We start from the raw sequence: 19711 nt of genomic DNA, 5'->3' as shown, positions 1-19711 counted from the left end.
TAGAAATACCATTTGACCAGGGAATCCCACTCCTTGAAATTTACCCAAAGAATACAACTTCTCAGACTCAAGAAGACATATGGGGGAGGAGCCAAGATGGCAGCGTGAGTAGGGCAGTGGAAATCTCCTCCCAAAACCATATATATTTTTGAAAATACAACAAATACAACTATACTATTACTAAAAGAGAGAGCACAAGATACAGTACAACAGCCAGGTACATCTACATCTGCAATAACTCAGCACCTCACGAAGGGGGTAAGATACAAACCGTGGCCTGGAGGGACCGAGCACCACCCCCACCCCAGCTCCCGGGCTGGAGGAGAGGAGTTGGAGCGGGGAGGGAGTGGAATCCCAAGACTGCTAAATACCCAGCCCTAGTCATTCGCACTGGGAGTGCAGACACACATTGCATAGTGTGCTGGATATTAGGGAAACGGAACAGTAAAATCTGCAAGCAGGTCCCCACAGTCGGCACCCCTGGGACAAAAGAAAAGCGAGTGCTTTTTGAAAGTTTAAATGGACAGGGACTCCACAGCTGGATGGAAGCATCCCAGCACACTCAGCCTAGGAGCTGGGAATACCGGGGAACTCCAGGTGCCCCAGTCCCCTGGGTGGCAGCACAGCTCTGAAGCCCCTTACGGCGATAAACAATCTCCAGCCCATTCCCACTCCAGTGCGGCCCTGCCATAGTAGGGGAGCAGTCTTACAGCAGCCACGCCCACAGCAGCCACCCAGAGCCAACTCTGCAGCTGCCCAGGTAAGACTCAGAGGCTCTGTGCACAGACAGAGGACACCGGGACAAGGTGCTAAGAGTTGCCGTTCTCACAGCAGAGCATACCTGGTGGGCCTGCCACTCCATGCACGGCTCTGGGCTGCCCCAACAGCTGCCCCGCCCACAGCAGCTCAGGAAATAAAACCGGAAGCTGCTCCCCGGGTGCAGGTAACCAGCAGAGGCAGCGAGGAGGGCAAGGTGACCAGCAAGCAGGGAGGAACTTTGTTCTCCCAGCTAACACACGTGCCAACTGCCCACGACTACCTCTATAGCCATGAAAAGGCAGAAGAATCTAATCAAGTCCAGATTCCCCCCAGACAACCCCTGAGAGGGAGCCTAGGGAGATAGATTTAATCAATCTTCATAAAAAAGAATTCAAAACAAAGGTCATAACCATGCTGATGGACCTACAGAGAAATATGCAAGAGCTAAAGAATCAAGTTAGGAGGGAGGATACAGAAACAAAACAATCTCTGGAAGGACTTAAGAGCAGACAGGATGAGGTGCAAGAGGCTGTTAATGGAATACAAATCAGAGAACAGGAACGCAGAGAAGCTGAGGCAGAGAGAGATAAAAGGATCTCCAGGAATGAAAGAATACTAAGAGAACTGTGTGACCAATCCAAATGGAACAATATTCACATTATAGGGGTACCAGAAGAAGAAGAGAGAGAAAAAGGGATAGAAAGGGTATTTGAAGAAATAATGGCTGAAAACTTCCCCAAACTGGGGGAGTAAATAGTCTCTCAGACCACAGAAGCCCACAGAACTCCCAACAGATGGGACCCAAGGAGGACAACACCAAGACACATAATAATTTAAATGGCAAAGATCAAGGACAAGGACAGAGTATTAAAGGCAGCCAGAGAGAGAAAAAAGGTCACCTACAAAGGAAAACCCAACAGGCTATCATCAGACTTCTCAACAGAAACCTTACAGGCCAGAAGAGAATGGCATGATGTATTTAATGCAATGAAACAGAAGGGCCTGGAACCAAGGATAGTGTACCCAGGAGGATTATCATTTAAATATGAAGGATAGATTAAACAATTCCCAGACAAGCAAAAGTTCAGGTAATTTGCCTCCCACAAATCACCTCTATAGGGTATTTTAAAGGGACTGCTGTAGATGGAAGCACTCTAAGGCTAAATAGATGTCACCAGAGAAAATATAATCACAGCAAAGAAACCAGACCAACCAAATACTAACTAAAGGCAAAAAATAAAATCAACTACTCACAAAAGCAGTCAAAAGAAACACAAAAGAGCACAGAATAAAACACCTAAAATATAAAGAACGGAGGAGGAAGAATAAGAAGGGAGAGAAATAAAGAATCATCAGACTGTATACAATAGCTTAATAAGCAAGTCAAGTTAGATGGTTAGACAGTAAAGAACCTAACCATGACCTTTTGGTAACCTCAAATCTAAAGCATGCAATGGCAATAAGTATGTATCTTTCAATAATCACCCTAAATGTAAATGGACTGAATGCACTAATCAAAAGACACAGAGTAATAGAATGGATAAAAAAGCAAGACCCGATCTCAAGGAGCCAGGATGGCGGTGTGAGTAGAGCAGTGGAAATCTCCTCCAAAAAACACATAGAGCTATGAAAATATAACAAAGAAAAATCTTCCTAAAATAGAGACCACAGGACACAGGACAACATCCAGACCACATCCACACCTGCAAGGAACCAGCGCCTTGCGAAGGGGGTAAGACACAAGCCCCAGCCCGGCGGGACCCGAACGCCCCTCCCCCCGGCTCCCGGCGGGTGGAGAGAAACCGGAGCGGTTTTTTTTTTTTTGGCGAGCGCTTTTTGGAAGCCTTAGAGGGACAGGCCCCCGTTGCTGGGGAGGTAGGGTGGCGGGACCGGTGAGCAGGTGCCTGGGAACAGCGCTGGAGGACAAAGAACACCCGCGTTTCTCCCTGCGGGACCGGCGGGCGGGTGCCTGAGACCGGAGCCTGAGGACGGAGGAGGTCGCGCGTTTTTCCCCTTTTTTTTTTTTTTTTTTTTTTTTTTTCTTTTTGGCGAGCGCTTTTTGGAAGCCTTGAAGGGACGGGGACCCCAGTGCTAGGGAGGCAGGGTGGCGGGACTGGTGAGCGGGTGCCTGGGACCGGCGCCTGAGGACAAAGAATATCCCACGTTTTTCCCTGCGGGACCGGTGGGCGGGTGCCTGAGACCGGCACTTGAGGACAGAGGAAATCGCGCGTTTTTCCCCTTTTTTTTTCTCTTTTCTGTGAGTGCTTTTTGGAAGCCTAAAAGGGACAGGGACCCCGGTGCTAGGGAGGCAGGGCGGCGGGACTGGTGAGCGGGTGCCTGGGACCGGCACCTGAGGACAAAGAATATCCCGCGTTTTTCCCTGTGGGACCGGTGGGTGAGTGCCTGAGACTGGCACCTGAGGACGGAAGAAATCGCGCGTTTTTCCCCTTTTTTTCTCTCTTTTTGGCGAGTGCTTTTTGGAAGCCTTGAAGGGACAGGGACCCCGGTGCTAGGGAGGCAGGGCGGCGGGACTGGTGAGCGGGTGCCTGGGACCAGTGCCTGAGGACAAAGAATATCGAGCATTCCTTCCCTATGGGACCGGTGGGTGGGTGCTTTTTGGAAGCCTTGAAAGGACAGGGACCCTGGTGCTAGGGAGACAGGGCAGCAGGACCAGTGAGCGGGTGCCTGGGACCGGCACCTGAGGACAAAAACAAACAAACAAAAAAAATCGCTTGTTTTTTCCTTTTTGTTGCTGTTGTGGTTTTGGTTTGGAGAGTGCTTTTTGGAAGTCTTAAAGGGGCAGGACAGGTCACTTAGACCAGAGGCAGGGAATCTGGGGATCTCTGGGCACTCTAACCCCCTGGGCAGCAGGGAGCACAGAGGCCCCTTACGGAGATAAATAGTCTCCTGGCTGCTCCCCCTCCAACGGGGCTCCACCATTTTGGAGGAACAGCCCCAGCCAGGCCGAGCCCACAGCAACAGCGGAGATAAACCCCAAAGCAACTGGGCAGGAAGCAGAAGCCCTGTCTGCGCACAGCTGCCCAGCACAAGCCACTAGAGGTCGCTATTCTCCCAGGAAAAGGCTACAAACCAACAAGAAGGGAAGCTCTTCCAGCGGTCACTTGTACCAGCTCTGCAAACTATCTCTATCACCATGAAAAGGCAAAACTACAGGCAGACAAAGATCACAGAGACAACACCTGAGAAGGAGACAGACCTAACTAGTCCTCCTGAAAAAGAATTCAAAATAAAAATCATGAACATGCTGACAGAGATGCAGAAAAAAATGCAAGAGCAATGGGATGAGATGCAGAGAAAAATGCAAGAGCAGTGGGATGAAGTCCGGAAGGAGATCACAGATGTCAGGAAAGAGATCACAGAAGTGAAACAATCCCTGGAAGGATTTATAAGCAGAATGGATAAGATGCAAGAGGCCATTGAAGGAATAGAAGCCAGAGAACAGGAACGTATAGAAGCTGACATAGAGAGAGATAAAAGGATCTCCAGGAATGAAACAACACTAAGAGAAATATGTGACCAATACAAAAGGAATAACATTCGTATTATAGGGATACCAGAAGAGGAAGAAAGAGGAAAAGGGATAGAAAGTGTCTTTGAAGAAATAATTGCTGAAAACTTCCCCAAACTGGGGGAGGAAATAATCGAACAGACCATGGAATTATACAGAACCCCCAACAGAAAGGATCCAAGGAGGACAACACCAAGACACATAATAATTAAAATGGCAAGGATCAAGGACAAGGAAAGAGTTTTAAAGGCAGCTAGAGAGAAAAAGGTCACCTATAAAGGAAAACCAATCAGGCTAACATCAGACTTCTCAACAGAAACCCTACAGGCCAGAAGAGAATGGCATGATACACTTAATGCAATGAAACAGAAGGGCCTTGAACCAAGGATACTGTATCCAGCACGACTATCATTTAAATATGATGGTGGGATCAAACAATTCCCAGACAAGCAAAAGCTGAGGGAATTTGCTTCCCACAAACCACCTCTACAGGGCATCCTACAGGGACTGCTCTAGATGGGAGCACCCCTAAAAAGAGCACAGAACAAAACACACAACATATGAAGAATGGAGGAGGAGGAATAAGAAGGGAGAGAAGAAAAGAATCTCCAGACAGTGTATATAAAAGCTCAATAAGCGAGCTAAGTTAGGCAGTAAGATACTAAAGAAGCTAACCTTGAACCTTTGGTAACCACGAATCTAAAGCCTGCAATGGCAATAAGTACATATCTTTCAATAGTCACCCTAAATGTAAATGGACTTAATGCACCAATCAAAAGACATAGAGTAATAGAATGGATAAAAAAGCAAGACCCATCTATATGCTGCTTACAAGAAACTCACCTTAAACCCAAAGATAAGCATAGACTAAAAGTCAAGGGATGGAAAAACATATTTCAGGCAAACAACAGTGAGAAGAAAGCAGGGGTTGCAGTACTAATATCAGACAAAATAGACTTCAAAACAAAGAAAGTAACAAGAGATAAAGAAGGCCACTACATAATGATAAAGGGCTCAGTCCAACAAGAGGATATAACCATTCTAAATATATATGCACCCAATACAGGAGCACCAGCATATGTGAAGCAAATACTAACAGAACTAAAGAGGGAAATAGACTGCAATGCATTCATTGTAGGAGACTTCAACACACCACTCACCCCAAAGGATAGATCCACCGGGCAGAAAATAAGTAAAGACACACAGGCACTGAACAACACACTAGAACAGATGGACCTAATAGACATCTATAGAACTTTACATCCAAAAGCAACAGGATATACATTCTTCTCAAGTGCACATGGAACATTCTCCAGAATAGACCACATACTAGCTCACAAAAAGAGCCTCAGTAAATTCCACAATATTGAAATTCTACCAACCAATTTTTCAGACCACAAAGGTATGAAAGTAGAAATAAATTCTACAAAGAAAACAAAAAGGCTCACAAACACATGGAGTCTTAACAACATGCTACTAAATAATCAATGGATCAATGAACAAATCAAAATAGAGATCAAGGAATATATAGAAACAAATGACAACAACAACACTAAGCCCCAACTTCTGTGGGATGCAGCAAAAGCAGTCTTAAGAGGAAAGTATATAGCAATCCAGGCACACTTGAAGAAGGAAGAAAAATCCCAAATGAATAGTCTAACATCACAATTATTAAAACTGGAAAAAGAAGAACAAATGAGGCCTAAAGTCAGCAGAAGGAGGGACATAATAAAGATCAGAGAAGAAATAAACCAAATTGAGAAGAATAAAACAATAGCAAAAATCAACGAAACCAAGAGCTGGTTCTTTGAGAAAATAAACAAAATAGATAAGCCTCTAGCCCAACTTATTAAGAGAAAAAGAGAGTCAACACAAATCAACATAATCAGAAATGAGAATGGAAAAATCACGACAGACTCCACAGAAATACGAAGAATTATTAAAGACTACTATGAAAACCTATATGCCAACAAGCTGGAAAACCTAGAAGAAATGGACAACTTCCTAGAAAAATACAACCTCCCAAGACTGACCAAGGAAGAAACACAAAAGTTAAACAAACCAATTACGAGCAAAGAAATTGAAACAGTAATCAAAAAACTACCCAAGAACAAAACCCCGGGGCCGGACGGATTTACCTCGGAATTTTATCAGACACACAGAGAAGACATAATACCCATTCTCCTTAAAGTGTTCCACAAAATAGAAGAAGAGGGAATACTCCCAAACTCATTCTATGAAGCCAACATCACCCTAATACCAAAACCAGGCAAAGACCCCACCAAAAAAGAAAATTACAGACCAATATCCCTGATGAATGTAGATGCAAAAATACTCAATAAAATATTAGCAAACAGAATTCAACAGTATATCAAAAGGATCATACACCATGACCAAGTGGGGTTCATCCCAGGGATGCAAGGATGGTACAACATTCGAAAATCCATCAACATCATCCACCACATCAACAAAAAGAAAGACAAAAACCACATGATCATCTCCATAGATGCTGAAAAAGCATTTGACAAAATTCAACATCCATTCATGATAAAAACTCTCAGCAAAATGGGAATAGAGGGCAAGTACCTCAACATAATAAAGGCCATATATGATAAACCCACAGCCAGCATTATACTGAACAGCGAGAAGCTGAAAGCATTTCCACTGAGATCGGGAACCAGACAGGGATGCCCACTCTCCCCACTGTTATTTAACATAGTACTGGAGGTCCTAGCCACGGCAATCAGACAAAACAAAGAAATACAAGGAATCCAGATTGGTAAAGAAGAAGTTAAACTGTCACTATTTGCAGATGATATGATACTGTACATAAAAAACCCTAAAGACTCCACTCCAAAACTACTAGAACTGATATCGGAATACAGCAAAGTTGCAGGATACAAAATCAACACACAGAAATCTGTAGCTTTCCTATACACTAACAACGAATCAATAGAAAGAGAAATCAGGAAAACAATTCCATTAACCATTGCATCAAAAAGAATAAAATACCTAGGAATAAACCTAACCAAGGAAGTGAAAGACTTATACTCTGAAAACTACAAGTCACTCTTAAGAGAAATTAAAGGGGACACTAATAAATGGAAACTCATCCCATGCTCATGGCTAGGAAGAATTAATATCGTCAAAATGGCCATCCTGCCCAAAGCAATATACAGATTTGATGCAATCCCTCTCAAATTACCAGCAACATTCTTCAATGAATTGGAACAAATAATTCAAAAATTCATATGGAAACACCAAAGACCCCGAATAGCCAAAGCAATCCTGAAAAAGAAGAATAAAGTAGGGGGGATCTCACTCCCCAACTTCAAGCTCTACTACAAAGCCATAGTAATCAAGACAATTTGGTACTGGCACAAGAACAGAGCCACAGACCAGTGGAACAGATTAGAGACCCCAGAAATTAACCCAAACATATATGGTCAATTAATATTTGATAAAGGAGCCATGGACATACAATGGCAAAATGACAGTCTCTTCAACAGATGGTGCTGGCAAAACTGGACAGCTACATGTAGGAGAATGAAACTGGACCATTGTCTAACCCCATATACAAAGGTAAACTCAAAATGGATCAAAGACCTGAATGTAAGGCATGAAACCATTAAACTCTTGGAAAAAAACATAGGCAAAAACCTCTTAGACATAAACATGAGTGATCTCTTCTTGAACATATCTCCCCGTGCAAGGAAAACAACAGCAAAAATGAGCAAGTGGGACTACATTAAGCTGAAAAGCTTCTGTACAGCGAAAGACACCATCAATAGAACAAAAAGGAACCCTACAGTATGGGAGAATATATTTGAAAATGACAGATCCGATAAAGGCTTGACGTCCAGAATATATAAAGAGCTCACACGCCTCAACAAACAAAAAACAAATAACCCAATTAAAAAATGGGCAGAGGAACTGAACAGACAGTTCTCCAAAAAAGAAATACAGATGGCCAAGAGACACATGAAAAGATGCTCCACATCGCTAATTATCAGAGAAATGCAAATTAAAACTACAATGAGGTATCACCTCACACCAGTAAGGATAGCTGCCATCCAAAAGACAAACAACAACAAATGTTGGCGAGGCTGTGGAGAAAGGGGAACCCTCCTACACTGCTGGTGGGAATGTAAATTAGTTCAACCATTGTGGAAAGCAGTTTGGAGGTTCATCAAAATGCTCAAAACAGACCTACCTTTTGACCCAGGAATCCCACTCCTAGGAATTTACCCTAAGAACGCAGCAATCAAGTTTGAGAAAGACAGATGCACCCCTATGTTTATCGCAGCACTATTTACAATAGCCAAGAATTGGAAGCAACCTAAATGTCCATCGGTAGATGAATGGATAAAGAAGATGTGGTACATATACAGAATGGAATACTACTCAGCCATAAGAAGTGGAAAAATCCAACCATTTGCAGCAACATGGATGGAGCTGGAGAGTATTATGCTCAGTGAAATAAGCCAAGCGGAGAAAGAGAAATACCAAATGATGTCACTCATCTGAGGAGTATAGGAACAAAGGAAAAACTGAAGGAACAAAACAGCAGTGAAGTTACAGAACCCAAAAATGGACTAACAGGTACCAAAGGGAAAGGAACTGGGGAGGATGGGTGGGCAGGGAGGGATAAGGGGGGGGAAGAAAAAGGGGGTTATTAAGATTAGCATGCATGGGGGGGAGGGAGCAAGGGGAGGGTGGGCTGCACAACACAGAGAGGACAAGTAGTGACTCTACAACATTTTGCTAAGCTGATGGACAGTAACCGTAATGTGGTTGTTAGGGGGGACCTGATATAGGGGAGAGCATAGTAAACATAGTATTCTTCATGTAAGTGTAGATTAAAAATTAAAAAAAAAAAAAAAAGAAAGAAAGAAAGAAAGAAGGAAAAGGGGAATTACTCCTTAACAGGATAAAACTATTGGTAAATCAAAGATCAACGCATGCTTTAAATATCCTTAATGTTGATCACTTAAAGGGTGTCAGATGATCAGCTATGGAGGTACTCTTTTCTGATAATATTCCTTTCTCTTAATTTAAAAAAAAAAAAAAAAAAAGCAGTTACTGTGTGCTGACCTCCAATGAGTTCTGCACAGTGGTATAGAGGGCATGTCAAAGTGTGGGCAAAGGGTCTGTTTGTTTCTATGCAGAAGATCAAGGCCTAGCTTGGATACCCAGAAAATGAACTAAGATACGATATGAGGAGGAGCTTCCGGCATCAGCACTCTCTGGGGGACTTGTGCCGGGGGATGATCATCAAAAAGCCTCCACAGGGATTCGGACGATGCTGCGGTTGTGGCTGCATCCAGCCCACCATCTCCTGGACTTGCCATAAGAATGAGGAGGGAGATGTCTAGGCTGGCATGTGCATACAGTGAGACAACGAATTTGACCGGATCTGTACTGTTGGAACTCAACCAGGAGTTGGGAGGGGTGCAAGTTGTAGCACTCCAAAATCTTATGACTATAGACTATCTATGGTTAAAAGAACATATGGGATGTGAACAGATCCCAGAAATGGGCTGCTTTAATTTGTCTGATGGTTCAAGTACAGTTGGACAATATCCATCATATCATAGATAAATTTTCACAAATGCCTAGGGTGCCTAAATGGTTTTCTTGGCTTCACTGGAGATGGATGGTAATTATAGATTTGCTTTGTTTATGTCACCGTATTCCTATTATGTTAATATATGTGTGCAAATTAGTTAGTAGTTTAAAACCTATACATACTTAAGGTACTATACAAGAAGATATGTCAAAGAAATAATCAATCCTCCCAAGTTTCCTTCGTATGCTACATCTATAGCTTTTCTTCTTCCTTCCTAATTACAACCCTTAAATAGAATTCGTGCCTCATATCGAATTTACCGAGTATCATAATTCCTCCAGGTGGTAAAGATACCTTGAGACAAGTGCTGGGCATAGAAGCCACAGGGCATAAATCTGCAAAGAAGTAAAAAGCTAACCTTTGCAAACAATATGGCTTCTCTCTCACTTACCAACTTTACATTTCCCTGTATGGCCCAGGAAGATGACTGGTTAGCCAGAGACGGGTAAGATTCCTCAAGGGAGGAACAACCTAAGACAGGCACAGTCGCAGGGGGGCCATCAGGTGAGAATTTGGGGATCAACAGAGGTGAGGCTCAGAACCTCACCCCCCCTGCTTTGAGAGAAATCTTCTGCATCCGTGGATGTCTTGCTGCCCTTGTCTAGCCTGGATTAATACTTAGTCCATAGGCACACACCTGATCATCTGATCATCTACATTTGCCTTCTTACAGCACTAAACTATGTTTTCTACCTTTATCTTGCATCTACCTACCACTTCAGCATTTTATTAAAAATAAAAATAATAATAATAGTAGGAGAAATGGGGGATCAACATATAGATCAAGTACAAAAATCAAACGAATATTCATATTTGACCTGATTGTTTATAGGTCATATTGCATGATCAAAACCGAAAGTTTCTGTGATGACTGCCCTTGTACTGTTCACCATGTAAGAATTTATTCACTATGTAAGAATTCGTTCACCATGTAAGAACTTGTTCGTTATGCTTCAGAAGATTGGAGACTGACGAGAATTAGGCTTGAGATGGATTAATGATTGTACATTGAGCGTTGACCCCCCTATACTGAATTTTATTGTTGTTAACAACCATTTGATCAATAAATATGAGAGATGCCCTCTCAAAAAAAAAAAAAAAAAAAAAAAAAAAAGCAAGACCCATCTATATGCTGCTTACAGAAACTCACCCCAAACCTAAAGACACACACGGACTAAAAGTCAAGGGATGGGAAAAGATATTTCATACAAACAATAGGGAGAAAAAAGCAGGTGTTGCAGTACTAGTATCAGAAAAAACAGACTTCAAAACAAGAAAGTAACAAGAGATAAAGAAGGATATTACATAATGATAAAGGAGTCAGTCCAACAAGAGGATACAACCATTATAAACATATACATGTGCACCCAATACAGGAGCACAAACATATGTGAAACAAATACTAACAGAATTAAAGGAGGAAATAGAATGCAATGCATTCATTTTAGGGGACTTCAACGCACCACTCACTCCAAAGGACAGATCCACCAAACAGAAAATAAGTAAGGACACAGAGGCACTGAACAACATGCTAGAACAGATGGACCTAACAGACATCTACAGAACTCTACACCCAAAAGCAGCAGGATACACTTTCTTCTCAAGTGCACATGGAACATCTTCCAGAATAGACCACATAATAGGCCACAAAAAGAACCTCAGTAAATTCAAAAAGACTGAAATTCTACCAACCAACTTCTCAGACCACAAAGGTATAAAACTAGAAATAAATTTTACAAAGAAAGAAAAAAGCTCACAAACACATGGAGGCTTAACAACATACTCCTAAGTAATCAATGTATCAATGACCAAATTAAAATAGAGATCAAGCAATATATAGAGACAAATGACAACAACAGTACAAAGCCCCAACTTCTGTGGGATGCAGCAAAAGCACTTCTAAGAGGAAAGTATATAGCAATCCAGGACTATTTAAAGAAGGAAGAACAATCCCAAATGAATAGTCTAACGTCACATTATTGAAACTGGAAAAAGAACAAATGAGGCCCAAAGTCAGCAGAAGGAGCGACTTAATAAAGATCAGAGAAGAAATAAATAAAGTTGAGAAGAATAAAACAATAGAAAAAATCAATGAAAACAAGAGCTGATTCTTTGAGAAAATAAACAAAATAGATAAGCCCTTAACCAGACTTTTTAAGAGAAAAAGAGAATCAACACACATCAACGGAATTAGAAATGAGAAAGTAAAAATCACGACAGATTCCACAGAAATACAGAGAATCATTAAAGAATGCTATGAGAATCTATATGCTAACAAGCTGGAAAACCTAGAAGAAACGGACAACTTTCCAGAAAAATACAACCTTCCAAGACTGACCAAGGAACAATCAGAAAATCTAAACAGACCAATTACCAGCAATGAAATTGAAGTGGTAATCAAAAAACTACCCAAGAGCAAAACCCCCAGGCCAGAAGGATTTACTGCAGAATTTTATCAGAAATACAGAGAAGACATAATACCCATTCTCCTTAAAGTTTTCCAAAAAACAGAACAGAAGGGATTACTTCCAAACTCATTCTATTAAGCCAGCATCACCCTAATACTAAAACCACATAAAGACACCACAAAAAAAGAAATTACAGACCAATATCCCTGATGAACATAGATGCAAAAATACTCAACAAAATATTAGCAAACCAAATTCAAAAATACATCAAAAGGATCATACACCATAACCAAGTGGGATTCATCTCAGGATGCAAGGATGGTACAACATTCAAAAATCCATCAACATCATCCACCACATCAACAAAAGAAGGACAAAAACCACATGGTCATCTCTAAAAATGCTGAAAAAGCATTCAACAACATTCAACATCCATTCATGATAAAAACTATCAACAAAATGGGTATAGAGGGCAAGCACCTCAACATAGTAAACACCATATACGATAAACCCACAGCCAACATCATACTGAACAGCAAGAAACTGAAAGTTTTTCCTCTGAGATCGGGAACATGACAGGCATGCCCACTCTCCCCACTGTTATTCAACATAGTGCTGGAGGTCCTAGCCACAGCAATCAGACAAAACAAAGAAATACAAGGAATCCAGATTGGTAAAGAAGAAGTCAAACTGTCACTACTTGCAGATGACATGATATTGTACATAAAAAACCCTAAAGACTCCACTCCAAAACTACCAGAACTGATATCGGAATACAGCAAAGTTGCAGGATACAAAATTAATACACAGAAGTCTGTTGCTTTCTTATACACTAACAATGAACTAGCAAAAAGAAAAATCAGGAAAACAATTCCATTCACAATTGCATCAAAAGAATAAAATATCTAGGAATAAACCTAACTAAGAAGTGAAAGACCTATACCCTGAAAACTACAAGACACTCTTAAGAGAAATTAAAGAGGACTCTAACGAATGGAAACTCATCCCATGCTCCTGGCTAGGAAGAATTAATATAGTCAAAATGGCCATCCTGCCTAAAGCAATCTACAGACGCAATCCCTATCAAAATACCAACAGCATTCTTCAGCGAACTGGAACAAATAGTTCAAAAATTCATATGGACGACCAAAGACCCCGAACAGCCAAAGCAATCCTGAGAAGGAAGAATAAAGTGGGGGAGATCTTGCTCCCCAACTTCAAGTTCTACTACAAAGCCACAGTAAACAAGACAATTTGGTACTGGCACAAGAAGAGAGCCACAGACCAGTGGAACAGAATAGAGACTCCAGACATTAACCCAAGCATATATGGTCAATTAATATACAATAAAGGAGCCATGGACATACAATGGGGAAATGGCAGCCTCTTCAACAGCTGGTGTTTGCAAAACTGGATGGCTACATGCAAGAAAATGAAACTGGATCATTGTCTAACCCTGTACACAAAAGTAAACTTGAAATGGATCAAAGACCAGAATGTAAACCATGAAACCATAAAACTCTCAGAAAAAAACATAGGCAAAATTCTCTTGGACATAAACATGAGTGACTTCTCCATGAACATATCCCCCCCGGGCAAGGGAAACAAAAGCAAAAATGAACAAGTGGGACTATATCAAGCTGAAGAGCTTCTGTACAGCAAAGGACACCACCAATAGAACAAAAAGGCATCCTACAGTATGGGAGAATATATTTATAAATGACAGATCCAATAAAGGTTGACATCCAAAATATATAAAGAGCTCACACACCCCAACAAACATAAAGCAAATAATCCAATTAAAATATGGGCAGAGGAGCTGAACAGACAGTTCTCCAAAGAAGAAATTCAGATGGCCAAAAGACACATGAAAAGATGTTCCACATCACTAGTCATCAGAGAAATGCAAATTAAATCCACAATGAGATATCACCTCACACTAGTAAGAATCGCCACCATCCAAAAGACAAACAACAACAAATGTTGGTGAGGTTGTGGAGAAAGGGGAACCCTCCTACACTGCTGGTGGGAATGTAAATTAGTTCAACCATTGTGGAAAGCAGTATGGAGGTTCCTCAAAAAGCTCAAAATAGAAATACCATTTGACCCAGAATTCCACTTGTAGGAATTTATCCTATGAATGCAGCAGCCCTGTTTGAAAAAGACATATGCACCCTTATGTTTATTGCAACACTATTTACAATAGCCAAGAAATGGAAGCAACCTAAGTGTCCATCAGTACATGAACAGATAAAGAAGATGTGGTACATATACACAATGGAATATTATTTAGCCATAAGAAGAAAACAAATCCTACCATTTGCAACAAAATGGATGGAGCTAGAGGGTATTATGCTCAGTGAAATCAGCCAGGTGGAGAAAGACAAGTACCAAATGATTTCACTAATACGTGGAGTATAAGAACAAAGAAAAAACTGAAGGAACAAAAGAACACCAGAAACAAAGAACCCAAGAATGGACTAACAGTTACCAAAGGGAAAGGGACTGGGGAGGATGGGTGGGAAGGGAGGGATAAGGGGGAGGAAAAAGAAAGGGGGCATTATGATTAGCATGTATAATGTGGGGGTGGGGCACGGGGAGGGAAGTGCAACAGAGAGAAGACAAGTAGTGATTCTACAGCATCTTACTATGCTGATGGACAGTGACTGTAATGGGATTTGTGGGGGGGGCTTGGTGAATGTGGGGAGTCTAGTAAACATGTTCCTCATGTAAAATTTTTAAAAATTGCAAAAAAACACAGGCATGGTGCCTGGCGACTGGAGCAGGTGAGAGGCTTACTAAAGGGACCTCCATATTGGGCAGAGATATCAGAGTCATGATATCACCTGTCTTTCCCTTCCTAGGGAATCCATGTAGGCTGTGAAAGAAGACTCAGGCACAACCAAGCTCATGGGAACCCAAGTGTTTAGCTTGATACTTAACTGAAGACTATACCTTCATAGCAATTGCCTTTCATTGAGTGCCTGCTCCATGTCAGAGAGCCTTCAAGGGCTGTTTATATGTAAGGTGGTGGCACTTTATGCAAAGGGTATAGTTCCTGAAGAAACTGCATAATGCAAAGCCTGCACTATTCAACATTCATACCAAGAAGGAGGTATTTCTTATTACCAGCATACTATGCAGCAATAGCATAAACCAGTGTATAATTCCCTCCACCTATCATCTTTGAAATTACACAATTCTGGATTTAAAAAAAAAACAGACATATGCACCCCTATGTTTGTTTATTTTATTTATATATATATATATATATATATATATATATATATATATATATTTTGGTATCATTAATCTACAGTTATATGAGGAACATTATGTTTACTAGACTCCCCACATTCACCAAGTCCCCCCGACAAACCCCATTACAGTCACTGTCCATCAGCATATAAGATGCTGTAGAATCACTACTTGTCTTCTCTCTATTGCACTTCCCTCCCCATGCCCCCCCCCACATTATACATGTAATTGTTATGCCCCCTTTCTTCCCCGGCCCCCTTATCCCTCCCTTCCCACCCATCCTCCCCAGTCCCTTTCCCTTGGGTAACTGTTAGTCCATTCTTGGGTTCTGTGATTCTGCTGCTCTTTTGTTCCTTCAGTTTTTTCTTTGTTCTTGTACTCCACATATGAGTGAAATCATTTGGTACTTGTCTTTCTCCACCTGGCTGATTTCACTGAGCATAATACCCTCTAGCTCCATCCATTTTGTTGCAAATGGTAGGATTTGTGGTCTTCTTATGGCTGAATAATATTCCATTGTGTATATGTACCACATCTTCTTTATCCATTCATGTACTGATGGACATTTAGGTTGCTTCCATTTCTTAACTATTATAAACAGTGCTGCGATAAACATAGGGTGCATATGTCTTTTTCAAACTGGGCTGCTGCATTCTTAGGGTAAATTCCTAGAAGTGGAATTCCTGGGTCAAATGGTATTTCTATTTTGAGCTTTTTGAGAAACTTCCATATTGCTTTCCACAATGGTTGAACTAGTTTACATTCTCACCAGCAGTGTAGGAGGGTTCCCCTTTCTCCACAACCTCACCAACATTTGTTGTTATTTGTGTTCTGGATGGTGGCCATCCTTACTGGTGTCAGGTGATATCTCAACCCCTGTTTACTGTAGCACTTTTTACAGTAGCCAAGATATGGAAGCAACCTAAGTGTCCATCAGCAGATGAATGGATAAGGAAGATGTGGTACATATGCACAATGGAATACTATTCAGCCATAAGGAAGAAACAAATCCTACCATTTGCAACAACATGGATGGAGCTGGAGGATCTTATGCTCAGTAAAATAAGCCAGCAGAGAAAAACAGGTGCCAAATGATTTCCATCATTTGTGGAGTATAACAACAAAACAAAACTGAAGGAACAAAATAGCAGCAGACTCAGAGACTCCAAGAAAGAACTAGTGGTTACCAAAGGGGAGTGGTGTGGTAGGGTGTGTGGGGAGGGAGGGAGAAGGGAACTGAGGGGTAGTATGTTTAGTACACATGGTGTGGGGGATCACGTGGAAAACAGTATAGTAGAGAGAAGGCAAATAGTGAATCTGTGGCATCTTACTACACTGATGGACAGTGATTGCATTGGGGTATGGGTGGGGACTTGATAATATGGGTAAATGTAGTAACCACATTGTTTTTTCATGTGAAACCTTCGTAAGAGTGTATATCAATAATACTTTAATAAAGAATTTAAAAAAAGAAAGAAAACAATTCCATTTTACAATTGCATAAAAAAAGAACAAAATACTTAGGAATAAATGAACCAAGGAGCTGAAAGACTCCTACACTGAAAACAACAAAACACTCCTCAAAAAAATTAAAGACGCATATAAATAGACATCCCATGTTCATGCATTAGAAGATTTAATATTAAGATGATAATACTATGCACAGCAATCTACAGGGTCAATGCAATCCTGATAAAAAACCCAGTGGTGTTTCCCCAAGAAACCAAAAAAAAAACCATCCTAAGAGACATATAGAATTTCAAGAGACCCAAATAGCCAAAACAATCTTGAAAATGGATGACATTGGTGGTCTCACACTTCCTGATTTCCAAACTTACTACAAAGATACAGTAATAAAAATAGTGTGGTACTGGCATAAGAACAGACATATAGATGAATAGAAGAGAAGAGAGAACCAGAAATAAGCCTTCACATATATGGTCAAATGACTTTCAAACAGAGTGCCAAAACCATTCAATGGGAAAAATAGTCTTTTCAACAAAGAGTTCTGGGAAAACTGGATATCCATATACAAACAGAGAAATTGTACTCTTACCTTACATCATATACAAAAATTAATTTAAAATGGATCAAAGACCTAAATGTAAAAGCTAAAACTATAAAACCTTTATAAGAAAGTGGGAAAAGTCTCATGACATTGGATTTGGCAATAGTTTCTTAAGTAGGATGCCAAAAGCACAGGCAATAAAAGAAAAACTGAAAAACTGGACTATATAAAAATAAAAAGCTTGTGTATCGAAGGATGCATAAACTGAGAGGACAACCCACAGAATGGGAAAAATATATATATAAATTTTAAAATCATATATCCAATCAAGGATTAATATCCAGTATAGTGAACTACTACAACCCAACAATAAAAAAACAAATAACCTGACTTTAAAGTGGGCAAAGGATTTGAACAGACATTTCTCCCAAGATATATAGATGACCAGTGAGATAGAAAATATGTTCAACTTCATTAATTATGGAAATGCAAATCAAAATCACAATGAGATACCACTACACACCCATTAGGATGGCTGGCACAAAAAAAAAAAAAAAACATGTGTTGGGTAGGATATGGAGAAATTGTTATTCTTGTACATTGCTGGTAGGCATGGGAAATGGTGTAACTTCTATGGAAAACATTATAATGGAGCCTCAAAAAATTACAAGTACATTTATGATCCAGGAATTCTACTTCTTGGTATATACCCAAAAGAACTGAAAGCCGGGACTCAAACAAGTACTTGTACACTCATGTTCACAGCAACACTATTCATGACAATCAAATGGTGGAAACAACTCAAGTGACCGATGATGGGTGAATGGGTAAACAAATGGTGGGGTATACATAAATGGAATATTACTCAGCCTTAAAAAGAAAGGAATTCTGACACATGCTACAACATGGATGAACCTTGAAGATACATGCCGGGTATAATAAGTAATCACAAAATGACAAATACTGTATGATTCCACTTGCATGAAATACCTGCATCGTCAAATTCAGAGACAGAAAGTGGAATGATGGCTGCCAGGAGCTAGTGGGAGGAAGGAACAGGCAGTTAATGTTTAATGAGTATAGAATTTCAGCTGAGGAAGATGAAGAGCATTCTGGCAATGGAGGGGGTGATGGCTGCACAACAATATGAATGTACTTAATGCCACTGAACTGTACACTTAAAAACAGTTAGAATGGTAAATTTTTATGTTATGTGTATTTTACCACAATTTTAAAAAACTTATTTTAAAAGAGAGCACTTCAAAGATTTACCCTAGGGAAGAGAAGAAAGTTTTAGGCTACAACTGTTTCACACTCTCAAGGAAATTACACAAGGTATATATATATGTTTTCTTTAACAGGACCCAAAGCATCACAGTGAGATATAAAGGCAGGCTGGCAGAGCTAAGGAAAAAAAATTAGGAAGCAAATAATGCTATTACAAAAATTAAAAATTAATTAGAAAAATAAAGAGCAGAATACTTTAGAAAGTGCTATTGGTGAATGGAAGGCAACCTTTTGAAAAACAGACTATGAGAAGAGTTAACAAATAGGCAAAGTAGATCAGACAGAACATGAAATACATGGAGGAGGGGAAAAGGAGAGCCAGTGCACAGAGAGATGGTTGATGTTCTCAGAGACAGAAAACAAAACAAGTGGAACAGAAAAAATGTTTTAAGAAATTTTTTAGAAATGAAGAGAGATATGAATCAGCAATAAAAAGAGCTTGTGCTATGTTCCAGAAAAAGTTTTAAATTTTCAAAACTGAAAAATAACCTAGTGAAATAACTAAACTGCCAGGTAAAAGAATCTTATGAGCCAGGAGGCCAAACTGCTAGCTGTTTTTGTAATAAAGTTTTACTGGGACACAGTGAAGCCCATTCATTTACATAAGGGCTGCCATGTGACAACTGCAGTTAAGTATTTGTGATAGAGACTATATGGCCCACAAAGCCCATTATTTACCATCTGGCCCTTTAGAGAAAATGTTTGCCAACCTCTGTTTGACTATTCAAGGAAAAGAAACCAACTACCTATAGCAGAAAAACTAAGCAGGCTAGTCTCACACTCATCAGCAGAATACAGTTGGCAGAAGACAAGGAAGCAAGGTTTCTAGAATT

At 40.5% G+C, this 19711-nt stretch overlaps 1 protein-coding gene across 3 annotated transcripts in view; it reads right to left on the bottom strand.

The window, feature by feature from the left end:
* COG7 (component of oligomeric golgi complex 7) overlaps positions 1 to 19711 on the bottom strand; it is an 85300-nt gene that overhangs the window by 56185 nt on the left and 9404 nt on the right. The window lies entirely within an intron of this gene.

Source organism: Manis javanica, chromosome 10, assembly GCF_040802235.1.
Source record: "Manis javanica isolate MJ-LG chromosome 10, MJ_LKY, whole genome shotgun sequence".
NCBI classification, from domain to species: domain Eukaryota; kingdom Metazoa; phylum Chordata; class Mammalia; order Pholidota; family Manidae; genus Manis; species Manis javanica.
Note: the sequence above shows the minus strand (reverse complement) of the source record. Positions and strands in the feature narration are given on the sequence as shown.